The sequence below is a fragment of the Acomys minous genome (genome assembly GCF_964271855.1).
Source record: "Acomys minous genome assembly, chromosome: 9".
NCBI classification, from domain to species: Eukaryota; Metazoa; Chordata; class Mammalia; order Rodentia; family Muridae; genus Acomys; species Acomys minous.
This window is the reverse complement of record NC_140490.1, coordinates 17,910,822-17,923,315: the sequence shown is the minus strand read 5'-3', so window position 1 is coordinate 17,923,315 and position 12,494 is coordinate 17,910,822.

Here is a 12,494-nt window from a genome sequence, read left to right as displayed (position 1 = left end):
CTGCCGACTGGCCTGGCTAATTCAGTTTGGCTCAGATGAATGGGCCTTTACTGAGCTAAGAAAACAGCTCAGCGGAGGTGTGGAAGGAAGAAGCCTGCCAACTGAACCGTGCTCTCCTCAGACTTGCAGACACACAGTCACTGTGTGGTTGAGGGGACTTTGTGGGGTGGGGCCCAGCCTGTGAAGAGGTCATAGGCGGAGTGGGCTCCCTTTGCCCCAAAGCACTTCTGTGAGCTCTATATTGTCTATTACCTCCCTACAGAGAAGAGGATGCTGAGGTTCAGAGAGGCTGAAGCCCACTACAGCAGAGCCAGTATGGATGCAAGCTCAGCACAGCACAGCCTTTCTCCCTGAGCTGCTACCTGTCTAAAACAGGTGCAGACGATTTGGGTCAAACCCTTGGATCTGTCCTGCCAAATGAACTCTGCCCCCCCAGGTTCTCAGCTCACGGAATTGTGCTAGCCCCCACCAATGAGTCCAGTAAGGACAGGAAGGTGGCCCCATTCCTGAGAGACATGGGGCTTCTTAGGGAGAAGCTTTGTTCCAGCTTCCATGGCTTCCTGGAGCATGGACGCTTCCTGTCTTCCTTTCCCGTGGGGTCTGATCGTGACCATCCTCTGACGGCCCAGCCAGCCTTTTCAAAAGTCCTCACCACTACCTCTGGTCTCCCAAGAGGCAGGGCTAAGTCAGCTCTCTTTACTCGTATCTCTACCTATGTGGGAAAGGAGAGGTAAGACCCCGGAGGATGCACCAAACGAAAGCTGGCCCCAAGATTTTTAAAGGTTAAGAACACACACACACACACACACACCAAAACAAACAAAACCCAGCTGTTTGCCTTTATCACAGGCCTCAGTGCCTGGAAGGAAGGCAGTTTAAGTAACAAGTAATTGACTAGCACTTTATAAGCAAGAATCAAAATTTAAAACCAGGTGCGATGGCACACACACCTAGCACGCTGGGAGGCAGAGGCAGGCAGATCTCTGTGAGTATGAGGCCAGCCTGCTCTACAAAGTGAGTCCAGGACAGCCAAGGCTATATGGAGAAACCCTGTCTCAAAAACTAAAAATAAAACATAATAAGCAAATGAACTCCCAAATTATTGTAGTTACCTCACCTAGAAATGTTAGAAATTCGTTCCCAGTGTCATTACACCTTTGGGGCAGACATTTGATAGTCAGCTTTCTGCTGATGTAAAAAATCAACTTAATGAAGGAAAACTTTATCTCAGATTATGGTGTAAGGACCAGACGAACTCCATTTTTAAAAAGAAACTCCATTTTCTGTTAAACCTAGCCAAGGGCTGAACTCAGGTTCCAGAAAAACCACAAACTAGTCTAAACAGAAAATATTCCCGAGCAACACAAGCAGCTCACCTTGAGAAAATTCAAACATACTCTCTGCTGGTCAAGCTGACCAGCAGGTGGTCTGGCACATAGCAACAAGCAATTAGGAGAAGCCAGGCCAAAGTTCCTTACACAGCCATGACTGCTTCAACCAATCTTTTCTATAGGCCAACTTGCCTCTACACCTATTACCCAACCACAAAAAGCCAAGGCTTGTAACTCCCTGCTTACAGCTTTTTCTGCCTAAATGTCATCCAATCATATACTGTAAAACCCATTTCTTTGTTAAAACCTAAAAAACCCCTCTCAATTGAGACTCGAGGCCACTTCCTTGCATCTGCTGTGTCAGTGCATTGGAGGTATGTCCTGGGTTCGAACCTGCGATAAAGACTTCCTTGCATTGCATTTGGACTTGGCTCTTGGGCAGTCTGTTGCAACAAGGAGGGGGGGGGAGGGGGAGGGGGAGGGGGAGGGGAAGGGGAGGGGAAGGGGAGGGGAAGGGGAGGGGAAGGGGAGGGAGAGAGAGAGAGAGAGACAGAGGTGTCAGGGTTTTAATATACTCCTCAAGGACACACCCCCAGTGACCTAACTTCCTCCATTAGGCCCCACCTTTTAAAGGTTTCTCCACCTCCCAACAGTATCCACAGACTTTTGGCATATGGGCTCTTGGAGAACATTTAAGATCAAAACTGTAAGTAAACACAAACACTGCAGCCTCAGGAAGTGCCTGTTAGAGCCTCTCGTCACCTCCTGCTCCAGAAGAAGGGACATGGATAAGGGATGGCATTGACACTGGCTCGCCAACACCACTGAGCGTTGCTGTGCGGGTACTAAGCCACTATTGAGAAACAGCTCAGGATAATTCCCTGAGGCTGTGGCTCAGTTGGTAGAGTGCTTGCATGGCATGTGCAAAGCCCTGGATTCCGTCCCCAGCAATGAGTAAATGGGGCAGAGTGGTGCATGCCTGTAATCCCAGCTCTGGAAGGTGAAGGCAGGGGGGTCACAAGTTCACAGTCATCAGTTACGCGGTAAGCTTGGGGCCAGCTTGGGTCATATGAAACTTCATCTCAAGAGAATATTCATTTGGTATAGAACCAGTACACAAAATATACAAGCATTAAACATAAAATACAGTGGAAATTGAGAACATGTTTATACTAACAATGAAACAGATATGTGTCCAGGAAGAAATTTAACAAAAGGTCTGTAAGGTCTGTATGGTAATACCCTCAAAAACCTTGCTGAAGGGCAAATACTACCAAGCAAACAAAACAACCACTTCCGGAAGTTGAAAGATCTTATTCTCTAGTAGAAATAATGCCAGGCGGTGGTGGCCCATGACTTTGATCCCAGCACTCTGGCGGTAGAGGCAGAGACAGGCAGATCTGTGAATTCAAAGACATCCTGGTCTACAGAGCAAGCTCCAGGACAGCCAAGGTTACACAGAGAAACCCTATCTCAACAACAACAACAACAGTAACAACAACAACAACATACAAAAAAACCTCCACAAAAATACAAACAAAGCAAAGAGATAACAAATAAGTGACCCATTTTCTCAATTGTCCATTTCCTACTTACTTGACTCTTCAGTGGCACTGTATTAACCACCGTCTTTTCTCTCCTGTAATTCAGACACAGTCACCCCTGTGGCTTGCTCATCCTGGGGGGACAGCTCTCCTCCCAATGGCTCATGCCCTCCCAATGAGGGCAGACCTTCACCTGCAGTGGCTGTCAGCTCCCTTCTCCTATGGAAACCAGCCAGTCCCCGGCCAAGAAGCCCAGATTTCCTCTTTGTGGTCCACATTTACCTGTTCTCCAGTCTGGCTCCTCCTGCCCTAACTATGTCAGGGCCTCTTGGAGGCACTTAGGGGCAGGCCCACACAGCTCAAGACCCGTCCTGAAATTGCTTTAGGCAGCTTTTATCTTTTTCTTTCTGTAAAAGACCAACTCAATAGTGCGGTCTCAGCTTGACATCCACTTGAGGGTTGGCTTATGTAGCTTCTCTCAAATATTACATCCTGACGAGTTTCCCCTCCCTCCTCTTCTCGTGGTCTCTCCCCTCCCCACACCTCCCCTCTCCCCTAGATTCATTCCTCCTTCACTTCCCTTCAGAAGAGGGCAGGTCACCCAGGATATCAACCAAGCATGGCATATCAAGTTATAATAAGACTAAGCACATCCCCTCATATCAAGGCTGGACGAGGCAACCCAGTATGAGGAAAAGGGTACCAAAAGCAGGCAAAAGAGTCAGAGAACACCAAGCTACACTAACATAATATATATGCAGAGGACCTAAGTCAGACCTACGCAGGCTCCCTGGTTGTCGGTTCAGTCTCTACGAGCCCCTATGAGCCCAGGTTAGTTGAGTCTGTAGGTTTTCTTGTGGTGTCCTTGTCCCCTCTGGCTCCTACAATCCTTCCTTCCCCTCATCCACAGGATTCCCTGGGCTCTGCCTACTGTTTGGCTGTGGGTCTGTGCATCTGTTTCCATCAGCTACTAGGTGAAGCCTCTCTGATGATGGTCATGCTAGGCTCCATCCAGTCTGTAAGTGTAACCGAGTGTCATTAGGCATCATTTCATTGACTTTTTAAAAAAAGTTGGTTGTGTTTTGTCCCATCCTAGGTCTCTGGGCTATCCAGCTAAGTGCCTCCAGGTGGCCCTGACATAGTTAGGGCAGGAAGATCCAGACTGGAGAACAGATAAATGTGGACCACAAAGGGGAAAACTGGGCTTCTTGGCCTGGGACTGGTTGGTTACACAGGAGCTGACAGTCACTGCAGGTGAAGGCTTCCCCTCACTAGGAGGGCATGAGCCATTGGGAGGAGAGCAGTGCTGTTACAGTATTTTGTATCCGGTCCACCTACAAAGCAAATAACTGACACAGGGAGACTGAAACGTACTTTAAAGCTGCCAGCACTTCACCGGGCAGAGTCTGAACTGATTCTAATCTACTCGTAAACTAAACAAACTACTCTAAACCTTATAACACACATATATTCCAAGCACTTGCCACTCTGACCCCTAGGCCGGTCCTCCTCCAATCGTCAAAACTCTCTCCTCCCCCTCCAGGAAGTCCCGCCTTCCACTTCCTGTCCTTCTGCCCAGCTGATTGGTTCAACAGCGCTTTATTGCCGGTAGATACATTCACTCAGCATTCCTCCACACGATGCCTCCAGGATGAGCAAGCCACAGGGGTGAGTGCATCTGAATTACAGAAGAGAAAAGTCTGGGTCCTGGCCCTCGCTCTGGTGGCATGGGTCTCAAGGTGCACCAGTGGTTGGGCAGTCCCACAATTTCTGCGTCACCCTTACCGGAGCCCATCTTGCAAGCAGGACAAATTGTAGGTCAAATGTTTGGTAGCTGGGTTGGTGTTCCATTCCCTCTGCTGGAAGCCTTGCCTGGATTAGAGAAGATGGCCAGTTCAGGCACTGTATCCCCCATTACTAGGGCCTTTCACTGCAGTTACTCTTGTAGACTCCTGGGAGTTTCCATTGCACTAGGTTTCTACCTTGATTCCCAAATGCCCCCTAATTCTAGTCATCTCTCCCTGTACTCTCTCCCTCTATCCCCCACCCCTGCTCCCAGGCAACTCATAAAATCTATTTTATTTCCCCTTGCCAGGGAAATCCATGTGGCCCCCTCTTGAGCCCTCCTTGGTACTTAGCCTCTCTGGGTCTGTGGAGTGTAGCTGATATCCATTTATAAGTAAGTGTATAGCATGTTTGTCTTTCTGGGTCTGGATTACCCCACTCAGGATGATTTTATTTTATTTTTTCTAGTTCCACCTATTTGCTGGCAAATTTCCTGGTACTTATTTATTTATTTAGATTTTTTTGAGGTGGGATTTTTCTGTGTAATAGTCCTTGGTTGTCCTATATTTTTGCTCTGTAGACCAGACTGGCCCTCAAACTCACAGAGATCTGCCTCCTGAGTGCTGGGATTAAAGGTGGGTGTTATTTTCTTTTTTAAATAGCTGAGGAATACTCCATTGTGTAAATGTACCACATTTTCTTTATCCATCCTTCAGTTGAGGGACACCTTGGTTGTCTCCAGGTTCTGGCTGTTATGAATAAAGCTACTATGGACTGGGCATGGTGGTGCACACCTCTAATCCCAGAAGGGATTAAAGAAGGTTAGAGGAGAAATGGGCATAGTCCTCTATAGGCTGCTTCCTGCTGATTAGGGATGTCGAGTTCCTTGTGGAACTCCCATCTTCCTCATCAGAATCTCCAGGCATCCAGCAGAGCAGCAGTAGTAAGCATAACGGCAGGATGAATCGGCAGCAACTGCTGCCTTCTCTTTGGTGCGCCCCAACCCTTCTCTGGGCCCTGGCATTTATCCCCTCTGAAAAGTTCCCAGAATTACAAACATAAACTATCCTCAGCTGGCAACATCACGGCCCTGCTAGTGCAGGAGGCAAAGCATAGTCACCCGCTGTGAAGCAAGCAGCCTCTCATCCTACGCCTGGGATTAAAACAAAAACATATTCCCATAACACAACTGGGATTTTTTTTTTAAAGAAACCAAAACTCTCACTACATATATACACTGATAAAAATAAGTCATAAAAAAGCTTACATACTTTAAGAGCTGGGGGGGGGCAGGATTGTTTAGAAGTGTTGGCTTAGCGTGAGTAAAGTCCTGCATTCTATCCTTGGGACATACCTATGCCAGCTCAAAACCAAAACAAAGACAGCAACCTTACTTGAGTTAAAATACTAGATTTGTGGGGGGTGAGGATGGGGGTGGGGGTGGCGGTTACTACTACACACTATTATTCATAGTTATGTCAGAGTACCAGACGGAGGTGTACTTAAAGGAGGAACTGCCTGGCCTCATGGATTCTAATCCAGGGTGAGCTAAGCATCAAGGCAGGGAGTGTTCTGTAGAGCAAAGCATCTCACCTCGAGGCAGCATGGACTGTCACAGGAGCAGAAGGAACACAGGACATCATGTGGCTCTCCTAGGCACACAGCTAGTCATCCCCTCCCTCCGGCTATGCCCCGCCTACTTTTTTACCACCCCAGACTCAGTAATTTCCCCAAAACCCATTGGTTGGCAACCAAGGCCCAGATGAATGAGCTTGTGCAGCACATGTCCTGTTCAAACCATACTGCTCCACCCCAGCCTCCAAACCCTCAGCTCTACTGCTTAATGTAAACTGCATTTAATACAGTGGTCCTCAAGCTTCCTAATGCTACGGCCCTTCACTACAATTCCTCACGTTGTGGTGACCCCAACCATAAAATTAGTTCATTGCTATTTCATAACTGTAAATCTTTTGTTATGAATCGTAATGTGAATATCTGGTGTGCAGGATATCTGATAATGTGACCCCTGGGAAAAGTCTATCAACACCCACCCCCTGCCCCCGGAACAGGTCCTGACTAGCAGGTGAGAACCAGTGTAGGTACATCTCAAGTGCCTATAGTCCTAACATTTCTAGCACAGCTGGGAAGTCCAAGTTCAGTCTTTTCTGAGACTCAAGGTAAGCTGTGAACCCTCCACCAAATTAAAATCGGGGTTCATACTTCCAGCATGTAAGTCCAGAGTCCTGAAGGAGAGGAATGGGGTGCACAGATGAAGAATGGGATGAAGGCAAGAGAAAACATTATCTCTTGCAGCCCTGCGTCTGGCATCCAGGTGCACTGTGTGATGTGAGACAGGGAGGGCGTAGGCAGGCATAGGGCTTCCCCACGAGGCTGGCATGTGCTCCCTGCCCACATTGGCAGATGGTTCCTGGGGCCTCCGTTGTGTCTTTGGCTTCACCCTCACAGCTTCACACATAAACCTCTCAGGGACTGCGTGCAGGGGTTGCACCCTCCTTCCAGCCTTCAAGTCTGGGTGGTCCTCCGTGACCTCCTCACACATACCCTGCATGCCTCGCCGGCATCCTATGGACAATGTCCAGGCCTGCTCTTGGATCTAGGAAGATATAGGAACCTGCTTAAGTGACTGCTTATGGGAACGTTTCTCTACTCAGTCCTGGGTGAGCTCTCTTCTCAAAACAAACTCTGAGATGAATTAAAACCTTTGCCACCTGAGAACCTGGGGTGGGGATAGATTCATTTCTAAGGGGCACCCAAGGCATCGTTCCTTCTGCCTGGGTCTACTCCACTCACCCCAGGCTCTTCAACAGCCACACTTTCCTCCGCCCTAATATGACATGGGCTCCTCTTCCAGATAAACTCTGTTTTTCTCACTTTTCAGCTACCCCTTTTGCTTTTTGTCATATTGTAAACTTGGCTAAGAGCCTCCAGCAATAATTACGCAATAGCCTAATTTCAAGGCTGCCTTGAAATTTCCTGTCAAATTAATTCATTAAAAAAAAAAAACAAACAAACTTCAGCCTCAAAAATCTCAAAATCTAGGGTACGGGAACATTTTTCCTTAACTAGAATTTCACATGAGTGTCTCCACGAGCACTCCACTGTTCATCTTCTTATCAGCATCCCAATCTCCTGGTCTCCATTTTAGCCTTCTAAACCTCTTCTGGATGGTCCTCCACATTTATTATAAAAACTAGTTTTAAAAAAACAAACATAGGAACCACATGGCCAAGTGGTTACAGCAGTGGCCTCATTTCTCCGAATCAGTTTTCTGAGTTCATTAGTCTTTTGTCACCAAGTCCAACAACTTAAAGGAGGAAGACTTTTGGTTTATGGTTTCAGTCTGTGGCTGCCTGTCACCATCGCTTCTAGGTCTGTTGTAAGAGAGAAACACCATGGAAGAAGAAGGTCGTGCTGGGGAAAGCAGCTCACTCCGTGGCACTCGGGGAGCAGAAGAGAGAATGCACCCCTGCCAACAGACTTCCTGCTTCTCGCTTACAAAAACTTTAAGAAATGTTAGAAATGTGTTCATCTGTGTGCACACACCCATGAGCGTTATTGCTACAGTGTGTGTGTGTGTGTGTGTGTGTGTGTGTGTGTGTGTGTGTGTGTGTGATCAGAGGGCAACTTGCAGGAGGTGGTTGTCTCCTTCTACAATGTGGGCCCCAGAGATCAGCAGACTCAAGTCCACAGGTGTGTGACTTGCGGAGCCATTGTCCTTTATCCACCCCAGCCTGCAGGGTGGTGCCACCCCCTTCTGTAATAGTCTCTCTCTCCCACACAAACCAAAGCATTTTCTTTTTAGCTAAATATTTACTCAGCTTTTACTAAACTTCTTAGTTATGCCTCAACCCAATCAAGTTGACAAGACTGATCATCACAGTTAACGTGCCAAAGCAAAGCAAAAACTGAGTACAAATAATCACAGGGAACTGTGAGTGAGGAACACAGGGCAAGGGAACAGGGAGCTGATGGGAGAGTGTGGAGGCAGGTGTGGTGTAATGGGCTGGGTTTTTTTTTTAATGAATAGGTATAAAATCTAGACTACAGTCCTCAAATGTGAAAGAAATATTGTCAGCAATTGAGCGTAAAATTTGAACTCTACTGTGCCAAGGTAGAAACCTAAACTTCAATTAATTCGGGGCCTCATCTGCCCCAGCCTCTGCCCCTAACATTGTGGGATTTATTTAATACCTAGGCATTAGGGCGGGCTTCTAGAAAGATCAATCACCTGTTGTGGCTTCAGTGATGTAAGCCCTCCTGAGTCTCTTCCTCCCAGGACAGTGATGCTCTATTGCTGTTTGCCAAGTGTAAGCAGGCTGAGTCACCACGGAGCTGAGGATGAGGGAGGTGACCTGGGTTGCGTAGGTCCTCACAAATGGGGGGCGGGGGATTAAATTACAATGAGCACTGTATGTTACAGACGCAGAGTGTAGCAGGGGCACTGAGGAGAAGGCTTTGCAGAAGTACTGTCGGGGTAAGAATGAGTTATTGGTATACAACACACTGCAGCAAGAACAGCTTGAGCAAGGCTAAGCTGGGGCGAGACCACACCTGGCTTCCTGACGGTCATTAGGAACACCCAGGGACCAAGAGAACAAGCCTCAGGGAGAAAAACGAAAAACAAAAAACAAAACCCACATGACTGGAGATTACACACATCACAGGGCTGGCTCTAATGACCATAGGACAGAAAGGAAAGTGATGCTCTTGCCTCCTCTGTGGTTATTTCTGTGCTATCGGTCAAACTTGTAAGCCGTCCCTTCACACTAGGACACTGGAGACGCTGGGATTTCTAAGGTGTGCCCTTCTTTGTTTCCCTAGCTGGAGGGTTAGCGCACCATTTGAATCTGCTGTGGATTTGTTGAGCAGCCATGTCTTTTCCTGGGCAGGAAGGCCCTGGGAGGAGGGAAGGTGGGAAATTGTCCAGTGGAATCCTCTAGTAGAGGCAGTGGTGCCTGTGAGAGCTGCATCCGTGGTGGTCTCTCGCTGCTCCTTCCCCAGGTAGAGCATGGCGGGCCATCAGTTGCTCTCTTGCAATCGCTCAGTTGCAGCTTAGCAGCAGCAAACAGCAAACAGGAAACACCAGGTGGCTCAATCTCCATCGGCATGCGCTCAGCTCCCCGCAGCAGTCACCACACTTTCCCCAGGCTTCCTGCCAAGTCCTCAACTGGAATTGAACTGGTTTCCAGACTTGGGTTTTTTTTGTTTGTTTGTTTGTTTGTTTTTTCTGGTTTTTGAAGCAAGGTTTCCTGTGTGGATCCCTGGCTATCCTGGAGCTCACTCTGTAGACCAGGCTGGCCACTCCTCTGTAGACCAGGCTGGCCACTCCTCTGTAAACCAGGCTGGCCACTCTGCAGACCAGGCTGGCCACTCCTCTGTAGACCAGGCTGGCCACTCCTCTGTAGACCAGGCTGGCCACCACTGCCCAGCTTTCCAGACTTCTTGGTACATTCATCCGATACTCTGTTGTAGTCTAAGTTTGCATTTATTTCAGGCCCTTCTCCAGGGCAATGCAGCATTTTCCCACTGTTTCTCTTTAAAATGGCCCAGCGGTTGGGAGGCGGAGGCAGAAGGATGATGAGTTTGAAGCCAGCCTGGGCTACATACTGAGTTCCAGGCCAGCTTGGCTAATGGCCAGATCTTGACGAAGGTGGCGTGAATGGGGCTGCCAGGGGGAGTTGTTTTCACTCTGGATTTCTTTTCCCTTTGGTGTTCCAAGTGCTGTTATTTCCTTGGAATGGACTTTTCCCTAAGGAAGAAAATCTGTTGACTTCATATCATCGGCACAGAGCTGTTTTTACTATGAGTTCTCACACAACTGTTATTTAGCGACCCCCTGAGGACATGGTGGCCTGTGTTCTTGAAAATATCCACTGTATCCGGGAGGGAGAACCAGTCGTTTCGAAAGGGGACCACTGCAGCTCACTCTGCATCACGGTGAGGCAGCAGTTCCAAAGAGCTTGCCTTCCCAGATGGCAGTGCATTCTGTGTGCTGGCCAGAGGGCAAAGGGGCTAGGGCTAGCTTTTGGACTTCCCAAAAAACCCCATGAAATGACAGCACGCCAGTAAAGGAACTAACCTAAGAAACCATTTCCCATGGTTTGAGTTATCACCAGCAGCGGCAGCAGGCGGGTGTCGGAAACCGGCTGGCAGGCAGGTCCTGTGAGACGCAGACCTAGCAGTGTTTTACCGGGCATCAGCACTGAACTAGCAGCAGAGGTGGAGCAGGCCCCGGCAGCTGCAAAGACAGTTCCACCATTGCTGCCTGATCGCTGGGTGTCCATCGGCAATTCTTCCCAGGAATAAATGGAGTCTCAGACATTCCTCATGGTGGAGAGATGGCAAGCAAGCACCAAGAACGCCAGCCAGCCTTTATTTATAAACCTCGGGCAGTGGGGAGGGGGTTTTGAGGGTGCATGTGCCTGATTTGCTATGGCTAAGGGTGCCAGGAAACTTAATCTACATAGAGTGGTATTGTATCTCATTACAGTCAGTAACATGGGGCCCCATCTCAAGAAGGAGAAAACAGTACTTAATATCCTACGTGTGAAGGGTAGGATCCTTCTAGGTAGGATTCCAGGGCATTTGCAGGAGGCTAGGATCTCCTCAGCACAGGGTAGGGTACTTCCAGGAATTCCCTGTGCTTGAACAAGTTCCTTATCAGGGAAGGGTAAGGCCTGTAATCTTCCCAGAGGGCTATGTGAAGCTCTTTACAAGATCTGGGGTTACCAGAGCAGGTGGGGTGAGGACCTCCCTGAGAAAAAGGCAGTCTACCTTCATAAACTGAGCGCAGAGATGGCTATCTGGAGAAGTCAGACCTACATTATCCAGCGGAGTCCCACAGATGTCATTCAACTACAGGATGGAAAGATTTAAGGCTTTGGCTGGCCTGGAATTCATTCTGTAGACCAGGTTTGCCTTAAATTTAAAGAGATCTGCCTGCCCCTGTTCTCCTGAATGCTGGTATTAAAGAGATGTGCGGCCATGCCCAGCATCATTTATACTTCTGATCTACAAACAGATTGTTATTAACGGAGTTTTGCTTTTGAGACAATGGCTCTCACTGTGTAGCTCAGGCCATCTTCACACCTAAGATTCTCATGGGCCCATCCTCCTGAGCCCTGGTGCACATAACTAGAGAGAACTTCTCAGTATTTTATTCTTCTCACTGCAAGGCTGTTTTACAAAATAAGCCAGGAGCAGATGGTCAGTTAGTGTTCTTGGATTAATCTGGTCTTCATAAATCCAGACTGACCTCTGCTGGCCAGACAATTAATCAGCCACCATTTTTTTTTTCCTTCTATTTGGTATAACACAGTCAGAAAAGGGGCATTTACTCCTAATTATATCTAGCTGGATTTATACAGTCAAACTTAAAAATAGTAAGCCCTCCACATCATCTTCTTTAGACACACAGCTGTCAGGCAGGTGCCCATGGGCAGAGGAGATTAATGAGGTTAGTGGGCTCCTCAGGCCAAAGGCTCCTTCCTCTGTTCTGTTTTCTCCCTAGGTAGCCCAGGCTCGCTATACTACATTTAAAATACACAAGCAGGCTTGGGTCAGGGGCCTGTCAGGAGCTATACAGTCGTCACTGCAGTATCTCCTGGGCTCTCATCTAAAACTAGGAATGCCCTACTCCTGCGTGGTCTCCTGCGTTCCAGCTCAGCCAGAACAGGCAAGGCAAGTCTAGTGTGATGCATATAGGATGGATTGTGGTATAAAGCCTGTGCTCTGAGTCATACAAATTGCAAAAATAACAGATACGCCCATTTCTAATATTTTAGTTCTGTTTTTCCATTCATTTAAAAAAGTT